The sequence below is a fragment of the Protopterus annectens genome, chromosome 5.part0 (assembly GCF_019279795.1).
Source record: "Protopterus annectens isolate FY-2018-M chromosome 5.part0, PAN1.0, whole genome shotgun sequence".
NCBI lineage: Eukaryota > Metazoa > Chordata > Ceratodontiformes > Protopteridae > Protopterus > Protopterus annectens.
Genome location: NC_056735.1, coordinates 988,879,074 through 988,906,224, shown reverse-complemented (window position 1 = coordinate 988,906,224; position 27,151 = coordinate 988,879,074).

The window sequence follows — 27,151 nt, the reverse complement described above, 5'->3', positions numbered from 1 at the left end:
GCATGCCAAGTACACACCCTGTGCATATGATGAAATTGTGCCACCTCCTGCAATCTGTAACATCTGTGCAGGAACAGGCTAACATGGTGCTGATGCACAGGGTTACTACACAGAAGTGCAGTAATAGTATCATGTTGTCAACAGTACAGTGTAATGATATCATTGTGGGTATATCCCAGCATGCATGATGCAGTAACAGTATGATTGTCATTGTATTGTTTTGTACACCCATAGTAATTACTATACTGTAATGTCTGCACATCTTTGCATACTGGTGGTGAGGATGTCAACAGAAGGCCACCTACATAGGTAGCACAGGGGATAAGAAAATGTAAGTATTGATACTCAATGATGGACATGTTAACTGCAAGTTGCATGCTGTCCACACTCGACTCTGCAATGAGGATGTTTGAGGATGTTGATATCTGTGCAGTAATACACAACAGGTTCAAGACTCACAAGAGCACCCTAGCACTACAAGGTCACACTTCATACCATGCATGACAGCCCAAAAACACAGAACTAACTATGACAGGAGGGAGAGTCTCCATACATGTCAAGGATACTGTGGTGCCAGGACAGGTAGCATACATCCTACTAAGTGTGGAACTGCTGAGTGAGGGTTCAGTGTCTGTTATTCAAAATGTGTATTAGTTCAGGAATGAGCACTTGGGTTTCAGGCCAGTTATTCTACATTATGAAGGTACATGGTCTGTACACTTGTGGGAGGTGAGGCTGGACCCTGCCCATCTGACCTGTGCATTTCTGGGTACAGGCTTATAGTGCCTGCATATTTGCACTGTTACCTACTGAACGTCATACACCTTGTTTGTTGTACCATAGTCTAGATCCAGGCCTGCTGACTGTAGCTTTGTTTGTATGCATGTTTGCTTGTTATTTCCCTGAAACAAGGATTCCATCTGCAATGCAGATTTACAGCACCTCTGTGGATCCCTAGTGACATCTGTAGTGCTTACTGTACTCATGTCCATGTCTCACTTGACAGAACATCACTGTTTGTCCTGTTTGCATGTAAGTTGCCTGTAACACATTGCATATGACTTACCTGGCATTTGCTCACAAAAGCATTTATATATGTCAGCACTGACAAATCAGAAGCACTACACCCTCACATACTCACCTTGAGTACCTTGTTCCCCATTGGCCCTATGTGTTGTTAATTATTATGGGATTCACAATACTATGGTAGCATGTGCAAAGGTCACTTGTCAATCTCCTCTCTGGTCCAGTTGGTGAATCTGTGAGTCATGTGGCAATGTTACAGCTGCCTCATGTACACAGACAACCCTCTCCCCTTCCCATAAACTTACAACACATGTGAGAGATGCAACCACATAGCCAAACTGGGGGCTAAGCTCTCTTAACTCAGTACTGGCATAACCTGTCATGTGGAGTGGGATACTACAGTGAATACAATACCAGTCTCACATAGACCTACCACAACAGCAATCCAAACACATAAACACACAGGAACATTTTTGGAGTCTCAGAGTAGCATCCTGCCTGAGCAGCAGACACCTGCAAAGCAGACACACAAGCAAACATTACGCCAGAACAGAGCACGTGCAACACATAGCTCACAAAGCCTGTGTGCCAAACAGTCACAGCCCATATGGCTAAACAACACACCTGCTACAGTTGTAATAGGTACCTCTATCATCAGGTACACTGAGGTCCCGCTCACCAGGCTGAACAAGGAGAAGGTCACGGTGAGATGCCCGTTGGGCACTATGATCCACCACATAACACAAGCATACAGGTCACTCCAAGGCATGTACAAATATGACACAGTCATTGTCCGTGCCAGTGTGAATGACCTGTGACGTACCTCCCTGGACTACATGATAGGGGACATAGAGGGGCTCTCTGAGCATGTGGCACAGGCTGGTATGACCCTGACCTTGAGTAGCATCTTACCCTCACCAAGAATGCTGCCACAATATGTAGACAGGATGATCAATTTGATCAATTTCTACAATTGGCTTATGTTTTGGTGACATTCAAAGGGGATACAGTGCCTGTCAGCGTGGGATTACATGCTAGACAAGCCACGATGCTTTGCTAGGGACAGCTTGCACCTGTCACCCATGGGCCGTTGTATATTGGCAAAGGCTCTTGCTACACACATAGTGCCTTTTTATGCAAGGCTCAAATTACATAGCCACCTACACAGGTATTACACGGGATAGGACACTAATAGTAATGCTACTCACCATCAGTAGTGTAGACCTCAAGATGCATGCACTGGAAACTGTCCTTAGCATGGAGAACAGCAATATCTGTGCAGTAACAGAAACCTGGTACAAGGCTCCCAGGTGCACCCCATCACTGCCAGGTCATACCTCATACCATGCTTGTCGTCCCCTAAACATGCACCAAACCAGAACAGGGGGGAAGTATCCAAAGGCACCATAGATACACACACCTCCAGGTTGGTGGCACAGCACAAAGCATCAGAGCCTATCCATGTGCAACTAACAGTGGATTAGACTGCCTTCAGGTTCATAGCCTGGCACACACCACCCTCCCATACCCAGGAAACCCACTTGGCCTTCCTGACAACACTGGGAATATGACGGTCTCTACAAACACCATTATATGGGTGGACTGCAACTACCCAAACATATAGTGTGAGCATTACTCTAGCTCCAAGACCCTAGCTGAAAAGTTTGTAGCATTTATTCACTGAATTGCTATGGAACAACTTGTTACCACTCCCACAAGAGGTGAAAACATGCTGCACCTGTTCATCAACAACATGTGGACTATATGCTCCAGACCAGACGTATATCCCTCACTGGTAGGATGACACCATATACAACTCACACTGTATATTCACATACCACATGCAGCCCCTGCACAGAACACCACAGTCATAAAGTAGTCTAATGCAAATTCCATGAATTCACATGAGGCAGGCTTTAGACATGGGAACTATTGAAGGTCACAGGTGCCACATACACCATGTTTGCATTAACATTACTGAAATAATCTATGTCATGCAATATTGGGAACAATACCCCACACACATGGACAAACTGTATGACAAATACACACATGGCGTTTGTAAGATACAAACCCCTACCTAACTGTGGTATGACATTTGTGAGAGATGCAGTAGCAGAGCACGCTATTCACATTACTGGGAGGCTTGCTTTCTCCTGCTGTACTTATAGGGTGCTGACATCATCAGTGTTTAGACAGTGGAATATGCAGCATGTGGTGTGTTGTACTAGTTGCCAAAAGGGACATTTCTCTTACACATAGAATTGCACACACCCTACCCCCACATTCACACATACACTTTGAGCACTTGCAGGATTCAAACCCCTACCTAACTATGTTATGACACTTGGGGGAGACGCAGTAGCTGAGTGCGCTATTCAAATGACTGGGTATCACTTGTGCTCCTGACATATGTATAGTGTGCTGACATCATTATTTATGAAGAGGTATATACATCTGTTACTATCCATCAGTAAGGGGGAGAGCATATATATGCATTAACTTTGCAGAGGCACAGTGGCCTATTGTACTGCGGAGGCAGACGCCAAATACACTGTGGATAGCCTTCTGTATTCCCTAGGGACAATAGCCTAGTATTGAACTCTACGGCCATATGTTTACCTGTCAGATGCAAGTATCTGTTGCTCATTAACTGTTTGTGGGTCTTTATTGCCATAGCTTTCCCTATCTCTAAGAACAACTTGTGTACTGTGGCAGATGTTTGCATATGAGTGGGATCCACTACTTTACTTATGTCTCTGTTGTAATTTAACTGTGTGCACTGGGCAGATTTCTGTGTTGTGGGAGGTTCCTGTATTAACACATACAAATGCCAGATATGTGTGTGCAACTGCTGAACTGCGACATGGACTAAGTGTGTGAGCATGCCCAGTTCACAGTTTATATGGCTTCTTGACTGACACGTCTCATTTATCATTTATCATGCCTAGTGTGAACTTTCCATATGTTGAGATCTGTGGTCCACCACATTTGTGTTTGTGTGTGGTCTTCATCTATATTTCACATGTACAGTGGAGTGTTGGACGTCAGGTTGTGTTCTTACTGCCCAACTGCTTTGTGTCTGAACCTAACAGGCATTATGCTGTGCCTGCAGGGTTGCCATGGGATAGTATGCATACAGTTATCAACATCCTTTCATACTGACCAAACAGTGTATTGTCGTATAGTGTACTGGTTCAGTTCTTTCACTGTGGTGGACAGTATCATCGGTTTCAGTCCTATCACTGCTTGTAATATTTATAGTGAGCACACCAGACTGGTTGAGGGCCAGTTGTGCAGATATGATCTTGTTGCTTTTTGTTCAGATGTGGACAACATAGAACAAGATTGTCCGACATTGTTAATGTATTCCACAACTTGTGTGGACAGTGACAAACAATGGCCATGTGCCCTAGGCCATTTGTAATGCTAGTCAGAGAGTGTTTGTCCTTCAACACACATATTTACTGGTGTTTGCCATGACATATTTCAAGGTTAGTGTGCTGTGCCTCTGTCTACCCATGACATACAGGTGATATCCAGGGTACACCTACCATCTCCCATCCAGTCATCATGATTCCTCTGGATGACAGTCAGTGAGGGACTCCCTGGATAACCTGTACTGGGAGTTTAGTCATGAGTGGAGTGAGCTTCTGGGTTATGGACCAATCAGTACAGCATGTCCTGTTTATGTCTGTGCTGGGGTTCAGGCCTGTCATGTGCATAGGTCACCAGCATTCAGATTTTACATGGTGCCAAATGTCCATTGATTCCAGTTTGGTCATGGCTTTATACATCAGGCACAGATGACCTCTAGCCAGGTGGTATGGCACTGTGTGGAGCTGCAGTTTGTTTAATCAGGCAACACATGGCATCTGTTACAGCTTTGAGATCCTCCTGGTGGGGTATTTGTGGGGTCTTTCCAGTTGATGCAGGTGTCTGCTAAGGTACATCCCACAAGGGCCATTGTATGCAATTGTGAGACTGCCGATGGATGACTGGAGAGGCACAATGACCTCCCCTGACCTAGCTGTGCTTACCTACATGATTAGGTGGGTATATGGTATGTTTCTGTAACCACTACAGACACATGGTTGTCACATGCAGGATATCTATCACCTTGTGTCCCCAGGTCTCTTATTGCTCCTGATTTACTTAATGGGTTAACACCTATGTGGTAATTTGTGGCCACGTACTGTGTTTCCACAGGGGATGACTATACTTTATTCTGCATTTTGCTTGTTGACATGGCTGTGGCACCACTTGTCTGTTTCTATGTGTGCCTTTTGTAGGATGCTTGTGTCAGCATGAGGGTCCGATATGGTGGGCAGTTTGTAGTCATCTGCGAACCTGTTCAGACACAGTCCTTCCATGTTGGCCTGTACCTATGTGACATATATACCATACAAGAGAGGTCCCAGGACCGTGCTTTGTGGGATGCCAGTTGTACCTGGTTTGTAGTCTGACATGACTGCAGCATTTCCAACCAGATCAGTTCTGTCCTTGAGCTGGTTTGCAACCCATCTACTTGGATAGGGGCTTATAGTTAGGCTGGTGAGCTTATCTGTACTGAACAACTGGGGTATTGTATATAAGAGTTTTGCAAGATCCAAATAGGCTGTGTGAACCACATTCCCCTCATCAATGGCCTTGGTGCATGTTTCACATGAGTCAGACATGTTTAAGGGGCAGGATCTGCCCTACGAAAGCAACACTGGGTAGGGTCCAATGTCTGTAGGTACCCCATCTCGTTATTCCTGGAGTCCATGATCATCCTCTCCATTACTTTGCCGACCAAGATAGTCAGGGTTGAGGGGTGATAGTTTGCAGTATCCATTCAGGCAACAACTTTGTGGTGAGGGACCACTGTTGTTGTACACTGCTCTTTGGGTACATATCCTGTGGTAAGACTGAGAGTGAGCAGTAGTGCTATTTGGTGTTCCATTCTTCTTACAGGTCTTGTTGGACACAACCCAGGACACCATCTGGTACCATTGATGCTCTGTGGTTTGCTTTGTAGATGCTGGCTGTTACCTCAGCATCTGCAATGTCAGGGTGCCAGCACTCTGCTGCGATAGCTATTTGGCAGTTTGGTGCTGGTGGGGAGTTTGCAAAGAATCTGTTAGGTTGGATGTTGGCAATGTGTTTGGGTTTGGTGTATTGTTTGTGATATTTGAGTACTGCAGAGCATATCTGTGGATTATCACCATGGCTCCTACCATCAGTTAGGACAGCTGTGTGATTATCCTTTGTGTCCTGCACAATTTGTCTTGTCATAAGTTCATAGGTTCATACTAGGCTATCTGCCCTGGCCATGTTTGAGCCTAGACAGACTATGTGTGGCTTTTGACACCCCTTGCAATGTGCATATTATGCCCATTTAGGGTTTTCTTTACTAGATGTGACACAGAGATGGCCCCCAGTGTACACCTACTATCTCCCATGCACTTGACCGGATTTCTCTTGTTGAGTATGAGTGTGGAGCTCAGCCTATCATGGACTGGGATTCTGTTCCAGAGTGTAAGGAGCCTCTAGGTTATGAATCTGTCCCTCCAGCACATCCTATTTATCTATGTGTGGAGGTTCAGATATCTCACTGTGGTGTCTCTGCTGGATTTGGAGTTTCTGCAGTGGAGCATGTCCATTCATTCTGGATTGGACATGGCCTTGTACATCAGGCATACATCGCCTCTGACTGGGCAGTATGCATGTGAATTGGGCTGTGGTTCCTTCAGCCAGGCAGCAGCTGACAAATGTTTGGACCCTTTATCCTCTTGGTGAGGTACGTTTTGTGGTCTTTCTAACTGCTGCAGGTGTCAGGTAAGGTACATCCAAACTGGGGCATTGTTCTCAAGTATGGGCCTGATAAGAGAAGAGTGTGGGGGCACAGTGACCTCTCTTGATCTACATGTGCATCCTTTCATGTTAAGGTGGGCAATATAGCAAGTCTTCCTGGTCACCTTGGCAATGTGAGTGTCACATGATGGGTTACTGTCCACTTGTGTCCCTAGGTCCCTGATTACTTCTTCTGTACATAATGAATTACCACCTATGTCATACTTTGTGTGTGCCTTATTTGGTATTTGGTGAGACATTCATACTCTGCAGTGTCTTCAGGAAGGCTGGCTGGGGTTCAAGGGTATGGGAGGGTGGTCTGTAGCAGGCTGCAAACTGGGACACAGTTTAAGCCACTGTTACTTGCCCATGGATAGTCCATGCTGCTTCTTGCTGTGGTACCAACCTGGGGGTGTGGTTATCCTTGACAATTATTGATAGCCAAACTCCTATTGTAGTTTGTTCCATGTTTTGGAGCTGTAAAGCATGGTATAAGGCATAACCTGGTAGTATTAGGGTGCTCTTCTGAGCCTTGACCCAGGTTTCTGTTACAGAACAGATATTACCATTCTCCATGCTGAGGTGGGTTTGGTCTGCATGCATCTTGCAGTTTAGACTTCTGGCATTGGGTAGCATTACGTCCAGGTTGTTATCCCTTGTGCTACCTATGGTGGTGGGTTTGTGTTTCCAGCCTTACCTATTCAAGGCACAGTGGGGGTGACAACAGCCTTTGCCAGTATCCACACAGCCAGGTGTGCTGGGTGTGTGCCATCCCTGGCAGGTGGAGCATCATGTCTTGCTCGGCATGTCATCCCAGGCTGTCAGCCATTTGTTCCCCTTTGACTAACAGCAATACTTCAGCCAATTATTGTACTTGATCTTGTTGTCCTCATAGTGTGGCATCATGCTTGGTGAGGGTGAGATGTTAGGCAGGGTCATCATGTTTGCATATACTAGATGGTGTTACATTGCTTAACACATGGCAATCATGCCTCAGGTGGTGCTGCAGGGCTGCCTATGTTGGATGCACATACTACACTCCCTGTACATGTTTGAAAGCAGGTTGTGTCATGTTAGGCATCCCTTTTACTATATGAGTGAGTCAGAGAGGGGTATCATTCCCAGGTTTCCTACTGAGCCAGTGTATGTGCTATGCGTTGCCTCTTTGCCAAGGCCAGGGCATACTGGGCACGCCTCCTTCTGCCTACTGGGGCAGGCTCAGGTTGTTCCTCCTCCGAGTCATGCTCTGCCTGTGATGGCCTTGGCAATGGTGGGGGGCTGTTTGTCCCGGCCCTATGCTGGTCCTGCTGCAGCTGTTTTCGCAGAATCATATTATGTAGCATAGCACATACCATGACAATTTGGGTACATGTAGTTGGTGAGTACTGCAAGGCTCCACCAGATGTGTCCAGGCAGCGGAACTGTGACTTAAGCAGCCCAAACACATGCTCTATTACATTTCGTGTTTGTGTGTGTGCCTCATTATGGCGTTCTTGTTCAGGTGTGTGTGCATTTCTGATGGGTGTCATCAGCCACGGCTCCAGTGCATATCCAGCATCCCCCACTAAGTGACCATGTGGGATGTCCCCATTGGCAAATGTCTGGTACAGCTGCGTCAGATGCCAGATATGGGAATCATGGTAGCTTCCAGGGCAGCCAGCACACACATTCGTTATTATGCTCTGGGCATCACACACGACCTGGCAGTTGATGGAGGGGAAGCCCTTGCGGTTAATGTAGGCCCTACCCCGCTCACCAGCTGGTGCCTTGATGCGTATATGCGTGCAGTCTATTGCACCCACTACCTCAGGGTATTCCGCTATTTGCTGGAAGAGTCGCATCTTGCTGGCCAATGCCTCATGGGAATTGGGGAAATATACATGATCTCCGACATGTGCCGACATGGCATCCAGGAACTGGTGCAGTACCCTGGATGCTGATGCCTGTGAGATCCCCATCATATCACCAGTTGGTCTCTGGAAGGTACCTGTTGCTAGTATTCTTAGGCCAACACATACCTTGGTTTCCACTGGGATGGGCTCCACTCTGTTGGTTCTGTGTGTGAGGCGTGGCCTGCACAGCTCAACAATTTGCTGCAGGAGGTCTCTGTCCACTCTATAGTGCTCCACTATCTCCAGCTCATGTAACCCCTGGTAGGTGACCCTGGGCCTGTACACTCTTCTCCGTCTCCTCACTGTGGGTTGTCTGGCAGCATTTGCATTGTCACCACCCTCAGCAAGTCTCCTATGTCTCCTTATAACAGCTATTGCAGCCCCTAGCATGTTTGGTCTGAGTGCAGCTTTTTCAGTTTTCACTTCTAATAGCTTACTCCTGTCTTGTAGTGTCTCTTGAGAGAAACATACTGCAATGCTGTTTGCAGTGTTTTAAGTGCTGGGCTGGGCTAGTATTCTGCCTGTGTAATTGCCTGCTTCTAATTGTTTTCATCTGCTAGCTCTATCAGTATTCCCTCCTAGCTTCCTACTATTTCTTCTGCTTCCTTTTTCCTCTCTGTTTCCTCAGGGGGGAGCAGCACGCATACCAGCGAAAACACGCTCACAGTGGCTACCATGCACACACATGCTTACACGGACTAGAATCTGCTTATTCGCGTTTAAATGCACGCACACCAGCGCAAACAGGTTTACAGATCTTTAAACAGGCACCTACATGCTTACTCTGCCTTACACGTGCGCACTCTGTCTTACTCGCGCCTCCCAGCATGCACACGCGTGCATGCACGCACAGCAAGAAACTTTGATGTTAGCCACAGTATACACCTTCCATTTCTTGACTTTCCCATGCTTATCTGTTGACACTCCTCTTTCTATGCTGTGTGACTGACATCTTTCACATACCACTTTGCTCCAATGAGCTTGATTTCTTTCTAACATTCCCCCCTGTGATGTCACCTATCTCCTACTCTGTTACTCCCCCTTATCTAACTCTAACACTACACAGAATGTGCTCATTTGCTATGTGACAGTGAGATTCACTATCCTACCACTCATTTACATAGGATTGCCTACTAATGCTTAGTTACGTGTCTTACACTCAGCTTCCCCCCTTAGCAACCACTAAACGGTGGCCATGTTGTTTTCGGTCTGCTAGTCCCTGCATTGTAAATCCATGCATTGCATAAAACCCACATTTGTGGGTTTAGAACCTTTTTTTTTATGTTTTATATAGCACAGCCGAAACAAAAAAAACATTTATTTCATGTTTGCATATGGTTACCGTGCCAATGGCCACATATTTGGCCATTGGCATGCTGCCTGACACATATGCACACTTTATTTGGAACTGACATGGCTCCATTGTGTTATTTGCAGAAACGTACTCAGTTGTCAACTGAGTGCATTTCTGCACCTAACACGACTCTTACACGGGCTGGTTTCAGCTTCATGGATCGCTAATCTACCTCATTTGCATGCCTTTCGGCTGCAAGTGAGGTAATTAGGATATCCACGCCCTGCCCGTGTAAGAGATGTTTTAGCTGATCTCTTACACGGTATTTCGGGCTGTTCCTGGATCACTATGGCTGCATGGAGTCTTACACAACTCTTAGACTCCGTGCAAGCCATCGTGAATCCTGCCCTTAATCTTTAAAATTTTGATTCAATAAGAATGTACTCTGTCCTAATGGTTACTGCAGCTTTAATAAGGTTGTGTATTTAACTGAAGAGAGGTGAAATGTAATTACACATTGAGGATGCCAGAGGGCGAAACAGGATACCAGTCTGTGTATTCTTCACTAGTTTCACTGCTGAGTGATGGCGTAACAAGTAAAAAAAATATAGAACCATTTTAGCTCACTCAAAAGTGTTTCTGAACTTGTTTTTTGCTATATTAGGCGTTTTACTACTAGAAGCTTTGCTGGGTCGAGTGCTGGTATTTTTTTGTTGTATATATATATATATATATATATATATATATATATATATATATATATATATATATATATATATATATATATATATATATATATATATATATATATATATATACATATAGATATAGATATATATATATATATATATATATATGTATATATATATATACATATAGATATATATATATATATATATATATATACACACACACACATACATGCAAACATACATACATATATATATATATACATATATATATATATATACATATATATATATAAAAATATATGTATATATGTATGTATATGTATATACATATATATATATATATATATATATATATATATATATATGTATAAATATAAGCATGTGTATGTATATATATATATATATATATATATATATATATATATATTATATATATATGTGGGTGTGGTGTGTGTGTGTGTGTATTTGTATACATACATATATATATATACATATATATATATATATATATATATATATAGATATATATATATACATACATATATATATATATATATATATATATATATATAGATAGATATATATATAGATATAGATATATATATCTAGGATTTTTGCTCGACTGAGCCAACATCCGAACCCATAAAACCTGAACACACTTAAACGGAAGCGCTTTTATCACAAAAGGCATGTTTAAGCAGTTGTTTTGCGGTGTTAAGCAATGCTAACTTCCGGTGAAATATGCTTACAGACAGTTGCCCTAAAAGTGCTTAATCTGTGTAGGCATTGCTTAGCGCTATCTGAACAGGCTTAATACCACTTACTACTGCTTACTCCTGCTTACCCCCATGCTAATTTCTTTAAAAGGAAAGAAAAAATAGGTTATAGGAAAGTGGTGAAAAAGGGGGCAGAACGAGGGTAAAACAATATAAAAAATATCTAGGGATGTGCAGGATGCGTGTAGGGACAGTCCATAGCTGTCCATTTCTTCTACAGCAACAGCTGTGCATATATACTGAATTTGGAGGTAAATTGTACATTCAAGCCCCTGAGAGAGAGTGGTGAGTACAACAATATATAGGTGAGAGTGAGATGTTGGGAAAGGATGTTAGGTATGTTTTGGGAGGTAGACAGTACAAGACAGACAAGACAGCATACAGGGCTGGTATATGACACATGTGGGGGTAAACACCTTGGACTGGGATGGGTGGTTGGTAATTGGTAGCCCACAAGCCCACAAATAGATACAGTGGGACTGAGGTTCCCATGCATGAGCAGTCACTACTGCATCTTCACAGCACCGAAGGTGGCTGTGCTGGGGGCTGAGCAGGAGGGGAATGCTGTCTTTCTAATTGTGCCACACGGCCCTCAATCTGGCATAGCAGATCTCCCAATTCCTTGCAGAGCTTCCTACCCACCAGACCTTTGAACTGGCTTTGGGTGACAAGATCCTGTCCCACCCTGTGGCTAGGGGGGCCCAGCCCCATCCCCTGAGGCAGTTCCACCCGAAGGTGGTGCAGGACCAGCAGATGTGGAGGTCCCGGGGTGGGTCCAAGATGTGCTGAGGCCCGGTGCCACGGCCAGATGAGGAGGGAGAGGCGGATCCACTGGGATTGGCCTTCTCTGATGTGCTATGGTGTTGCAGTTTTAGAACAGATGTTGGTTAGTAATGGTAAACACATTCCAGGATTAGTTATAACAGTATGCATGAGTATTCCCATTAACCGAAAACAACAAATTTGGAACATTTGCATAGCAAACAGAACACATGCATATATGGAACCACAGTGGGCATTACACTGGCATGCAGGGTACATTGATAGCAACAGGCCACCAATGATAGTATTTGAGCAGGGAACATTAATTGGGATACATTTGAACATTTGTAGAACAACAGAACACATGTCCCAACAATATGTTTGGTAGAAAACATACCCATTCATTTATGTGTTTAGATTATTGGTGAAGATAAGGTGGGGGAAAGAGAGAGATGTCAGTTAACAAATGTAGATTCTTGCAGTGGTCACAGCTTTAATAATCATTGCTCTACTCATTACTCTACAGGTATTATTACAACAACTATAGCCTTGGGTTTGGCAGTGGTATGTTTGTACACAGTATAATTACAGCCTTCTTATAGCTACTTTATACTTTCTCTTACCTGGAAGACCTGTGGAGGGAATGTTTGTTAATGCTACATGACTGTTTCTACCCATATTCACATAGTCAGGGTTACATATGTACACTTGTACTGTGTGTGTGTGTGTGTGTGTGTGTGTGTGTGTGTGTGTGTGTGTGTGTGTGTGTGTGTGTGTGTGTGTCCAACTGACATACTCTGCCTTGATTTCAATTGAGTCACCCTGGTTGTTGGTAGCAGGGACCAGTAGCTGTGGCAGCGTGACACTTTTGAACATTTCTTGAGGAGACCACTTGGTGTATGTACTTATCTTGCTTTCATTTGCAGCCTTGGGGTTTGACTGTGGGTGTTGGACACAGCATTACTACTGGCTTCTTATAGCTACTTTATACCTTCTCTCACCTGGAGGATCTGTGGATGGAATATATGTAGACACTACCTTACTATTTCTACACATATTCACAAAATGCTGCTTGAAATTATGCATACTACTTTCTGCCACTCCAGAGATTCATACCATGGCTGTTTCTGCTAAAAATACATGTTTATGTTTCATCAGAATGAGCTATTGAGAAACTGCTGTCACTTCTTTGAATGTTTTCTTTCTAATACACACCTGACTGTTTCTACATTTCTTCATGGGAGTGGGGGGGGGGGGGCACACCTGACTGTTACTACATTTCTACAAAGGATTGGGGGGCACACCTGACTGTTACTACAGTTCTACACAGGATTGTGGGGGGCACACCTGACTGTTTCTACATTTCTACACAGGATTGGGAGGGCACACCTTACTGTTTCTACATATCTACATAGGATAGGGGACACACCTGGCACATGCACACATTTGCTATGACTGTACTGATATGTCAGGTACTCCATTTCATTCTGTATTCTAACCTATCATACTGACTAGAGGCATATCAGTGTACTACAGGTCTTATCTTTGGTTGCCCTACATATTAGTGTCTGACTTCCTACCCTTCAGAACTAACATCTCACTGCCTGACCTGCTGTAGTCTGTCTGTGTAGGCCTGGGGGGAGGTTACCCATAGGCATCATTCAGAGGCCATAGCACAGGCTCTGTTTGGGTTTGTCTACACCTGTCCTGCTGGCTGAGACTGTTGTTGGGTATGTGAACCTCCCTGACTGGCATGTGTGAGTCATATGGACACATATGTCACCCAACACATTTCCTGCAGTGGGTTTTGTCACCCTGTGTAGTACTGGCTACTATGGTGACTCCAATATGTGTTACAGATGTCATGGTGCCACTATGGGTGTCTGCTATCTGCTGCCATAACATTCAGCCACTCAATTTCCACGCATGCTCACATTCATACCATAGATACAGGTAACGACACATTCTACATCATTTGGCAATTGGTAGGTTGATTGACTTACTTTGTGGGTGTGCCAGGATTGAGGATGGTGCTGGAGTGCTGCCTATGTCAGATGCGCATAGTACACTCCCTATACATGATTGAGCACAGGTAGGGTCATGTTTGGCATCCCTCTTACTGTATGTGCGAGTCAGAGAGGGGTGTCATTCCCCGGGTCACTACTATGTCAGTGTATGTGCTATGCTTTGTCTCTTTGCCATGGCCTTGGCATGCTGGGCACGCCTCCATCTGCCTACTGGGACAGGCTCAGGTTGTTCCTCCTCTGAGTCACTCTGTGCCTGTGCAGGCCTTGGAATTGGTGGGGGCTGGGTGGCCCTGCCCTGTGCTATTCTTGCTGCAGCTGTTTCCACAGGATCATATTGTGTAGCATGACACATGCCATAACAATTTGGGTACATGTAGCTGGTGAGTACTGCAAGGCTCCACCGGATGTGTCCAGACACCAGAACCATGACTTGAGCATCCCAAACACATGCTCTATTATAATCTGTTCTGTGTGTGCCTCATTATGGCATTATTGTTCAGGTGTGTGTGTGCATTTCTGTTGGGTGTCATCAGCCACGGCTCCAGTGTGTAATCAGCATCCTCCACTAGGTGACCATAGGCGGTGTCCACATTGGCAAATCTCTGGTACAGCTGTGTCCAATGCCAAATGTGGGAATTGTGATAGCTTCCAGGGCAGCCAGCACACACATTCATTATAATGCCCTGGGCATTGCAGATGACCTGGCAGTTGATGGAGGGGATGCCCCTGCGGTTGATGTAGGCCTTACCCTGATCACCAGGTGGTGCTTTGATGCATATGTGTGTGCAGTCTATAGCACCCACTACCTCAGGGTATTCTGCTGTTTGGTGGAAGAGATGCATATCGTCGGCCAACACCTCATGGGTGTTGACGAAATATGCGTACTCAGCTGCATGTGCTGATATGGTATCCAGGAATTGGTGGAATACTTTGGATGCTGATGCTTGTGAGATCCCCATGATATCCCCAGTTGAGCTTTAGGAGTACCTGTGACTTGTATTCCTAGGCCTACACATACCTTGTTCTCCACTGGGATGGGTTCCCCTTGGTCAGTTTGGTGTGTTAGGCGTGGCAGGCACAGCTCAACAATTTGCTGTAGGAGATCCCTGTCCACCATATAGAGCTTCACTATCTCCAGCTCATGTAGCCCTTGGTAGGTTACCCTGGATCTGTACACTCTTCTCCGTCTCCTCACTGTGGGTTGATCGGCAGCATTCACATCCTCACCACCCTCAGCCTCTTGCACATGTTGTTCTATGTTGTCTGCTGCAGCCCCTCTCATTTTGTAGGTTTGTTTGTTAAAAGTTCCCTGCTTGTTTACACCGGTGGTGTAGAGTATGAGAAAAAACAGAGGGGAAGGTGTTTGCATAGTTTATAGTAGTGTTCTGGGCTGGGCTGGTCTGCTGCCTGTGTAATTGGCTGATTCTGATACATTTCACCTGCCAGCTATGCTAGTTCTCCTTGAGTACCATCCTACTGCTGTTTTCCCTTCCCATTGCCTTACTGTTTAAGCCCAGGGGCGTGCAGTGCAAACATAGTGCTCAAATCTGCACAGTGCTGCTGTTTCCTGGTTTAACTTTTTTTTTTCTTCCTTTAAAACCCAGTGCGTGGTATGCACACCTGCTTAGGCAATGTAATGAGTGCTACGCAGATTCAGACAGACCCCCCTAGCTTAGCTGTGCTAATCTAGGAGCAAATCCGAACCACAGGGCTCCAATCCACTGACACACACCCCCATGATGTAAGTTAACTCCTAGGCTTGCACCAAGCTATTCCTACTCTTACTGTTGGGACCTGACTAGCACGCTGGGGAAAACTGGGATTCACTATCATGCCCCTCATTTGAATAAGATTGCCTGCTAATGCATAGTTACATGTCTCACACTGAGAGTCCCCCCTTAACAACCACTACTCACTGACCATGTTGTCTTTTGCCTGCCATTGACTTGCATGGTAGAATAGTGATTTTAGTTAGACTGCTTATTTTGGGTTTATTTTGTTATTTTCCCCTGGGTCCCGTTTGCCCGCTGCTGCCTTACGCTTTAACAGCTGAGATCGGCTAAAAAAATAAAAGTTGATATTTTTATTTTTTGTGTTGTTTACAATGCCAATGGCCTTATACTTGGCCATTGGCATGTTTCCTGACTGATATGCAGCCTTTATTTGGAGCTGTCACGGTTCCGTTTTGGATATTGCAGGAATGTACTCGGTTACTAATCGATTACATTTCTGCAGATTGCACTAGTCCTGCATGGCCAGTTTCCAGCATCCTGGATCACAAATTCACCTCATTTGCATGGATTTCTCCTGCAAATGGGGTGATTTGCATACAGGGGCTTAGTCCGTGCCAGACTAGTGCAGGAGCGCTCGTGCACACCCCTGCAGACTGTTCCTGGATCGCACGGCAGACATATTGCCCGCTAGAACTCCTGCACTGATCCTGCACACCGTGCAAGGCATACAGAATCCAGGGGAATGTTTTGGTTGTTTGTACTTGTGACTGATTTACCCATTCTACATCATCTGAATAGACTGTCAAAAAGAATTCAACAGACATGTCCCAGATACAGATGCTAAACAAACAGCAGCGTAAAATTGAATCCTGATACACCCTCCCCCCTGCCCATTTCCTAGTGTTTATCCATGTCCTTTAAACAAAATCAACATACCATTCCCTCCTATCCAACCACAGAGGAATCCAAGTAAGTCTACTGTCTGAAATACCAATATAATAAGTCTGTCAATCAATAATCTGCAGTCCACCCCATGAAAAGGTGATGAAAAATCAATTAAAACAACATCTGTCTATATATTATGTCCCATGGTGGTTATACTTTTATTGTCAAAATATACTTACCTGTTAGTATGGATAGAGCATTAACTGAGGTAAGCTGGCATGGGTCTATGTTAAAAGATGAAGTTTTGAAATAAAACACAAACCAAAAGCTGTGGATGGAATGAAGGAGCGAACACAATTCTTTAGTACTTTCGTTCAAATTTATTCTCCATGAACTTCTTCAGAAAAAAGTTAACCTCTCACAAACATACCTCTTATAAGTTACATCACACATCACATGACTTTCATAATACTTTAAATTAAAGGTATAAAATCATACCATAAAAATAAAAAACTGTCTTGTTTACCAAACAGCTTAGAATGTCAAAACTTCATAAACAATGTATTAATATAAAAACATTACCATATTATTGTGATTTGAATATTATTTTAGTGCTAAAAAACACTTAATATTGATGCATTCATTCAGACCAGGGACACTGTCTGCTACCAAACTGATCAGCCACAATGACTACTTGCATTCTAAAAAAATTGTGTGCTTATAAGTTTTTGAAGTTTTGAAATAGTCAGATTCCAGCTATTTAAATGGTCAAACTTATCACATTTCCTTAAACAGTGAATTGTCCTGAGATCACTGTATAAGGGGGATTGGGAAATATACCCTTTTACCAACTGTGGTGTAATCTCAAAGTTAGTATCTATATATATCTATATCTATGTATATATATCTATATCTAATTTATATATATATATATATATATATATATATATATATATATATATATATATATATATATATATATTATTAGCAAGGGGAGTGGGGTCTGCAGGGGGTGCTTGTCCCCTGATAAAATGCTGTTTTTAGATTTTTACATAGGAGAGACATTTTAAATTATCTATCATGTGAAGATGAAAGGGTAGGAGCGAAGCAGATGTACAAATTGAATAGTCCAAAAATCCTGCAATAATCCAAAAGGCTCTTCAATAATATTCACAATAATGTTCCAAGAATCACAAAACTGATGTGGTAAAAAGCTGAATAGGACTTTATTTCATGAGATTAGCGCTTTCGCTATGTGTAGCTTCCTTAGATCTCTTAACAACAAGACTAAATGCAGAGAACAAAATATATACACATGCCAATTAAGCAATCAATTAATGAAACAAGAAAATTTAAAGGAAAAATATCAGTCACATTTCACATATGACAAATAGCATAAAGCCAAAAAATAAAAAATAAACTCTAAAATATCCAGGCTAAACTGTGTACTCTAAATGCATATATCTAATCGCAAAACAGTTCATGTGTGTATATGGCATCTATTAAAAATATATGAGAAATATATATAAAAAATGTATATAAATAGGTATATAAAAAGTATATATATATATAGAAAATATATACACATGTATGCCATGCATGTGTATATATATATATATATATATATATATATATATATATATATATATATATATATATGTATGTATATAAAATGGATATAGGTGAAATTATAAAACACATGAAGCATATAAAAAATAAGTGTAAAAGATATATATGGAAGAGAAATATGTAGAGAACACACTCATATGAGGACTCATATGTGTACAACAGAAATATAAAAGAAATGTAAAAGATTTACAGTCATTTACCTAATATTCCTACGTCCCCTCAATCTGGGTTTTATTGAGGCTCTCTCATTGAGTCCTGACCCACTATCAGCTCTGAGTAAAACAATCCAGTCACTCTCCTTACTCCTTACTCATGTGTGTTCCCAAAAAGATTGACATGTTTCTCTAGAGCATTATGTGGTGATCCTTTCTTAATATGGTAAACATGTTCTCTCACTCTGTCCCTCAGGGGACGGTTAGTTTTACCTACACAGATGCAAGAGCAGGTTTGACAGATGGCTAGATATACCACATGACACGTCATGCAATTTGCATTAACATTCGTGCTAAAAACTATCTTTGAGTCTGGATGCAAGAAATCAGTGCTTGTATCCATAAATGAACAGAAGTTACAATGTCCACACGGCTCCGTATGGCCTATTGTCCTACCCTTCCTTCCATTTTTTGGGTAGCATAGCATCCTTTTTAAATTATTCTTATTCCTATACTGGAACCTAGGGATATCACCCAATATATTCTTCAAATCATCATCTACCTGTAAGATAGACCAGTACTTACTAATGATCTCTCTAACTTCAAAGTAGTCAGATGAAAAAGTTGTTAGGAACAGAGTGAGAGAACATGTTTACCATATTAAGAAAGGATCACCACATAATGCTCTAGCAAAACATGTCAATCTTTTTGGGAACACACATGAGTAAGGAGTAAGGAGAGTGACTGGATTGTTTTACTCAGAGCTGATAGTGGGTCACGACTCAATGAGAGAGCCTCAATAAAACCCAGACTGAGGGGAAGTAGAAATATTAGGTAAATGACTGTAAATCTTTTACATTTCTTTTATATTTCTGTTGTACACATATGAGTCCTCATATGAGTGTGTTCTCTACATATTTCTCTTCCATATATATCTTTTACACTTATTTTTTTATATGCTTCATGTGTTTTATAATTTCACCTATATCCATTTTATATACATATATATATATATATATATATATATATATACATATATATATATAGATATATATATATATATATATATATATATATATATATATATATGCACATGCATGGCATACATGTGTATATATTTTCTCTCTCTCTCTCTCTATATATATATATATATATATATATATATATATATATATATATATATATATATATATATATATATATACTTTTTATATACATATTTATATACATTTTTATATATATTTCTCATATATGTTTAATAGATGCCATATACACACATGGACTGTTTGCGATTAGATATATGCATTTAGAGTACACAGTTTAGCCTGGATATTTTAGAGTTTATTCTTTATTTTTTATTTTTTGGCTTTATGCTATTTGTCATATGTAAAATGTGATTGATATTTTTCCTTTAAATTTTCTTGTTTCATTAATTGATTGCTTAATTGGCATGTGTATATATTTTGTTCTCTGCATTTAGTCTTGTTGTTAAGAGATCTGAGGAAGCTACACATAGCGAAAGCGCTTATCTCATGAAATAAAGTCCTATTCAGCTTTTTACCACATCAGTTTTGTGATTCTTGGAACATTATTGTGAATATTATTTGAAGAGCCTTTTGGATTATTGCAGGATTTTTGGACTATTCAATTTGTACATCTGCTTCGCTCCTACCCTTTCATCTTTGCTGATTATTTTATTTTTATTCTTGGAAAGGAGCGTTTGCCTGACTTGATAGCAGTTTATTTATTACGTTACCATCTATCATGTGAGTTTGATCATATGAAATTTAACTATTTAAAAAGTTAATTATATGACATAGATCGATGTTGGCATACTACAATTTCCTTGACCTTTCATGAAGTAAATACTAAACTTATTAGCTCATAGCTTCTTAAAATTATACCTTTGAATGTTCATTAAAAAACTACAAGAAAAACCCAGTCAAAATAGAGTTTTCACCTTGTGATACCTTAAACCTCCTGAAAAAGAGGCCCATGAGTTATATGTATATGACCCCTTAAGGACATTTCAGCTAATAGCTTCTGACTGCCCATAACTTTTTACTTCTTGAGTCTTTATGGATACATTCAGGCCCATAAAGCCAAACTCCATTAGCTGTGGACATGCATGTTTTGGCCTTCTTATGAGGTCAATGTATTATGCCCTTGTAGCTCAGGTAAACCAAACAGACATTTGTTTCTCATTGTTTCCTTTGATACTTAGAAAAAACATTAACATTTCTTATAAACTTTTCTTCAAATGATTTGTCATCACTAAATGTTTCATCCTTTATCTTTTCATCAAAGTAATTTATTCTGGTCTTTATAATCCCCTTTTTTTTTAAACACAGTTTTATTGTTTTACAGAAAACAAAAGGAAGAATAAGCATGTTACAATAATTAGTGTAATAGTTTTACATAAAAAGTACAGGAATAACAAAATATAACCTATATACATATCTACATATGTGCCAGAAACAAAAAGGAAAAAGAAACAATATCATTAAGATATGTGTGAAGTCCTGTTGAGCCTTCATGTGGTATGCTACATTTGCCCTTAAATTTGTTCCTATAATCCCGCAGAAGGGAGGTAATTTAGATGTCCCATAATTTTCTTTCCCAGATCCATCTACCAGGATAGTTTCTAAGAAAAAATAGGTGAGTTGGTGCAGAAACCAAGAGTAAAAAAGGTAAAATGAGATTACTATGAGGATTCATTGTTACTCTGTATCCAAGAGCAGGAAGATAAAATCCCATATTCTTTGATATGTAGCCCTTTTACAGGAATTAGTTATTAATAGTTTTTGTGAAGAGATATATTTAATGGCCAAAGACTTAAAATCCCTGCAGGATATTTTGGAGCGGTCCATCCAATGTTTGGTGATGTAGAGTTTGATCAGGAGGCAGACAATAATTAATGCACGGAGTTTAAATTTAGGTATATAAATACTCGTGATATGTAATAGGGCCATCTCCCAGGACAATGTAGATTTATGGTATCCCATTTTCTCCAAACGGACCTTAAGTGAGCACCAGATACTGTGAGAGTACCTATAGGACCACAATATATATATAATATCTGCATGTGGGTGCGAACAACAGGAACATGTAGTGGAGATATTTGGGTTAAATTTGTTCAAATGTACTGGAGTTAAATATAGATTGTTGTTAATCGTAAATTGTGTATAACACAGTTTTTTGTATGGCGAATACATAAGTGTATAATTAATAGCCTGAAGCTTCTGTTCTATTGAGATGTTTAGACTTTGATGGTCCCAGTAATCAGTGAATATAATTTTTCCTTTTTTTGAGGTTTCGTAAAAATTCTTGTAGGCAATAGAGACCATGTTTTTCTTGTTAGTTAAATGTTTAAGTAGAGAAGCCACCTGGTTTTGTTCCATAATAGAGCTGGGAAATCTGGATACCCACGATATGGTAATCTCTTTTAATTGCCTCAAAGTGATAATATATTTTTTAGGTAAACCTAGCATCGCACGAAGTTCTGTTAAGGATAGATGATTATATTTGTGTATATCCCATAAGGAATAGTTTTTCATTAACGGGAAGTTATTTAGATTAATTGATTTATTATTTATATTTATATTTGGGTTAAGATGGAATGGCTGAAAGAGAAGGAGAGCATTTCCTAGTTTAGTGATTTGAAACAATTCTTGGAATGCTTTGACTAACCCTTTTAAGGAAGGATGCAATTTTATCTTTTTAAGGTTTGATTTGCTTAGAAAGGGTAAAGCTTTTGGATTAATGTCATTGTCTAAAGCATGATTAAACCATAGTTTGACCCAAAGGGGAGTCCAGGTATGGGCATCTGGCTGATAGTTTGCGATTGTGAATATCCTGTTTGCTTGGATAATTTTGTAATATAGGAGTAGATCGGGCAGTGCCAGTCCTCCCCTATTCTTAGGAAGGGTAAGTCTTTGATACGCAATTCTAACCGATTTAGTGTGCCAGATAAACTTTGCAAAAGTTTTATGTATCTTAATAACAAAAGACTTCGAAGTGTAAGAAAGAGATGCATTAAGTTGATAGAGAAGTTTGGGGAAGATATTCATTTTAATGATGGAAACCTTAGCAAGCATGGGGAGTTTTAATTGCTGCCACCTCGAAATGTCTTGAGAGATGGAAAGCCATGTTTTGGATAAATTAGTTTGCAGAATAGAGGAAGAGGTATGATCATAAAAAACTCCTAAATATTTAAGAGAATAATCTATATGATAGGAAACATCTGGAAATAGATGTTGTTTATGTGATATGGGGTTGATCGGGAAAATAAAGGATTTATTTTGGTTAATTTGGTAGCCCGAGATAGAGGCAAAGGTATTCAAGGTTTTCACCAACTTAGTAAGATCAGGCATAGGATGTTCAAAATATATATTCAGATCATCAGCAAAGGCAGTTAAACTAATTTTATTTTTAAGGATTTTAGGAATTGAATGATAAGTTTTCTGTAATAGAAATAAAAAGAGGGACTCTAAGTATAAGTTGAATAAGAGTGGTGACAGAGAGCACCCTTGTCTAGTACCATTGGTAATCCTTATTGGGTGAGAGTATTGCCTATTTATATATAACCTAGTGTTGGAATTCTTGTATAATGTTTTGATGATATTGATAAAGTCAGGGGGAATGTCAAAGGAAGAGAGTACCAGGAACAGAAAATTCTAGTTTACCCTGTCAAAGGCTTTACAGGCATCTAAGATCAAAGCATATCTAGGATTTCTTTCTTTCTTGATAAGGTTTATTATAGTTTCTAGGGTTAGGGTATTATCCCAGGTATGTCTGTTGGGAGTAAAGCCTGCTTGTTCTGAAGAAATTAAAGTGTGTATTGTTTTTTTAAGCCTGTTTGCTAGAATGGCCGAAATAATTTTTATATCTATATTCATAAGGGAAATTGGCCTGTAGTTATTTATATTAGAGGTATCTAGAGTATTTTTAGGAATTAGAAAAGTTTTAGATTGATTTATATATCGGTCAGAAATACCATTGGCTGTGATATGTTCATAAAGTTGGAGCAGAATGGGGGCCAGATTATTCTTAAATAATTTATAAAATTCAGGAGTGTAACCATCTGGGCCTGGTGCTTTCCCTAGTTTAAGGTTATCAATAGCTTCATGAATTTCAGATAACCTTAGTGGAGCTGATAGAACGTTTTTCTGGCATTCGGTTAATTTTGGAAAAGTGAGGTTAGACAGAAACTTTTCCATCTCGGTATATGAAGGGAGTGTCTTGTTGGTAGCATACATGTCTGTGTAGATTTGGTGGAATAGTTGCATAATTTGTGTATTTGATTTATAAAGTCTGTTATGATGATGAATAAGTGTTATTCTAGGAGACTTAGGTGTCTAGCCTATCAGCCTAGCAAGGGCTTTAGACGGAGTTTGTATGGATTCTGAGTATTTAGCAATGTATCTCAGTTCTTGAAGGGTAAGGATGGATTGCTGATGATCAAATAATTCTTTTTGTTTAATGTGTAATTGTTGTTCTATGTCTAGGGAGTATTTTTCTATTAGTTTATCATCTAAGATCTTGATTTCTCGTATTAGTTTATTTTCTAGTTCTTTGTTCATTTTCTTAAGGAAGGTGGCTTTCTTGATAAAAATTCCCCTCAACACAGCTTTACATGCCTCCCATCTAATATCAAAAGGGATTTCACTGTCTCTGGATGGAGAGAAAAGTTTCTTTAAAGTGAGGATAATTTCTTCATTTAGTGATTTGTCTTTTAATAAATTGCTATTTAAAGCCCAATTGTAATTTCTACACATTGTGGATGGGTTAATCGTAAAGCCTATCTCCAAAATGATTCTTGAGTGATCCGAGAAGAATCTGGGTTCAGTTAGAAGCTTAATTTGCCTATTTATTAAAATGTCGGATATTAGAAAAAAGTCTATTCGTGACCAGGAGTGATGACATTTTGAAAAATAAGTAAATTTATTCTTGTTTCCTGTGTCACAGTCAAATGTAATAGGGTCTATTAATTCAAAGTCCAGTATTAACTCTCTCAACGCTAGAGAAATTTGGGAATTTGTAGCTCCCGATCCACTTGAACGATCGATGGTAGGGTCAATCACCAAATTCCAATCATCACCTATAATAAAGATATGATTTGGGAATTTAAGTAAAAGATTATAACTCTTCATGATAAAATCCTGTTGTCCTGAACATGGGCCATATAGGTTTAAAAATAAAGTAGGTTTTTTTAAGGTATGAGATAAACATGTAAAGTAACACCATCTACCCTCCTGATCAAAACCTCTGTCAGTAATCACAGGTTTGAAGGATTTTTTGACAATGATCGCCACGCCCCTGGAGTTATTAGAGAAACCCGATGAAATAATATCTCTAACCCATTTTCTGTTATATTCTTTGACCCATTCATCATTTTTCATGTGAGTTTCTTGAATAAAGCAGAGGTCCGATTGGGATTTGCAGAGTATATGCAATAATAAATTTCGTTTGATTTTCATCTGTAACCCCCTGACATTCCAGGAAGTAATATTCCAATTTTTATCCAGTTACCGTTGGAGTCTGGGAATTAATATATGAGAATTTGGCATGTAGAGTAATTGGAAAAGAGTAATTTTCAGTGGTATTGTAGCATAAGATAGTAAATAAGTGATTGGCACATAACTCTCTCAATCCTATTCCCGTGCCTACCCACAAAACCCCTACGTTTGAGAGAGAAGCAAATCTACATATACAAAAAAAACATATGTTTACTAAATGTTTGAGATGTAGAGTCAAAATATGAAACCAACAATATTTACATTCAATATACAACATCAGACTGATTTCCCAAGAAGTCATCCAAAACCCTATCTAACTTAACCAAACAGCTTCTAAGTAAATTGTAATATCATTAGGGGAATGGTTAATTTATGTAGAGGTTGACCTAACACATGTACCTGAAGCACTTTCTAGTGATTCCCATTCAAGCGCAATATTTTCATTCTCTGATATTCAATATATTTAGACAGGATGTAGCTGATAAGTATTAAGATGGTAGTGAAACCTTAATAATTTAACTATTTGGGAGGTTTTTTTTTTTTTTTTTTTTTTTAAGTATATAGAAATCACTGCAAATAAACTGAAGTGTTCCATATACATGAACAGCTGAGTAGTAAACTAAAATGATATGTTAGAACTTTAAGAGTAGTGTTAAAACAAGCTATATAGAACTTATCCTCTGACTCTATAAGCAGTATTCAAATTGTTATACTATAGCATATTGAGTCATCTTTAAGATTAAAAATATCAATAACAACAACTATCAATACATTGGTAGTTATACACTACGATTGTAAAAGTGTAAAAATCTAAGATAACAAGTTTGGTTTTAGGACCCAGAGGATGCAATATAGCAGATCCATACTACGCAATAATTTGCTAGTGTATTTCTGAGTATTTTTATATTTTAAGTAACCTACATGCCATTAGCAAAGTATGAGTTGTGACCATAGATGGAAAACATTTTTTAAAACATGACTAATAAAACACTCAGTATATTTCTCTTTGATCATTTCTCCTTCAAATTGTGCATCCAGATAATGTCACAGTCCATCGATTGAAGCGCATCCATGAGGCAGAAAAGAAGCAACTACCTGAAAGACCGGATTTATCATCCGAGATGAGACAGGGGCGCTTTCAAAGTCACTAACCATTGAGAGGATAGTAGAATGTATCAGGCGGTATCTCTGTCAAGTGTTGGCTCCGAGCAGCAAGATACAGTCATCAGACAGGAATTTATATTTTATCTAAGCGTCGACAACATCCCTCAGTCCGTGAGGTTACTAGCGAGCCTCATAGAATTCACCTCACTCCATTTCCTGCTTTAACTGTGTTCAGTTATTTAGGACCCGGATGTATGCCCAAAAAGCAGACCCCCTTACAACTGAATCCTGAATACATGTTCCTACCTTAATTGAATGGATTAAAACACAAAAAACACAAAATAAAAAGGCTTAAAATGTATATTTGGACAGGGTATCTGATTTAGATAAGTTTCCGCTCTTCATATGATTAAGATCCTCTGCACATGTAACTGGTAAGTGACTAGATATGTTTATTTTACTTTCATGTGGAAGGGGCTGATCCGAAGCATTTCTTGAAAGTAAAATCTGCTTCTTTCGGCGATGTTACTTGGTATTTGATGTCTTTAAATGTAAATGTGAGAAGTGCAGGGAATTTCATTTGAAATTTGATTTTCCACAGGATAAGATCCGCGCAATAAGGGGAGAGCAAGCGTCGCTTTTCTCTTATCTCTAGGGGCAAATCTTGTGAAATAGTGATTCTTTGGCTGTTCCAGGTGAATTGTTTTACTTTTTTAAAAGTTAAGAGGATAGATTGCACGTCTTGGTGGTTGAGCAACTTCGCGTAGATAGGTCTCGGAGGTGCGTCGGTTTGATGCTTTCGGAGGGCTCTGTGTACTCTTTCTAT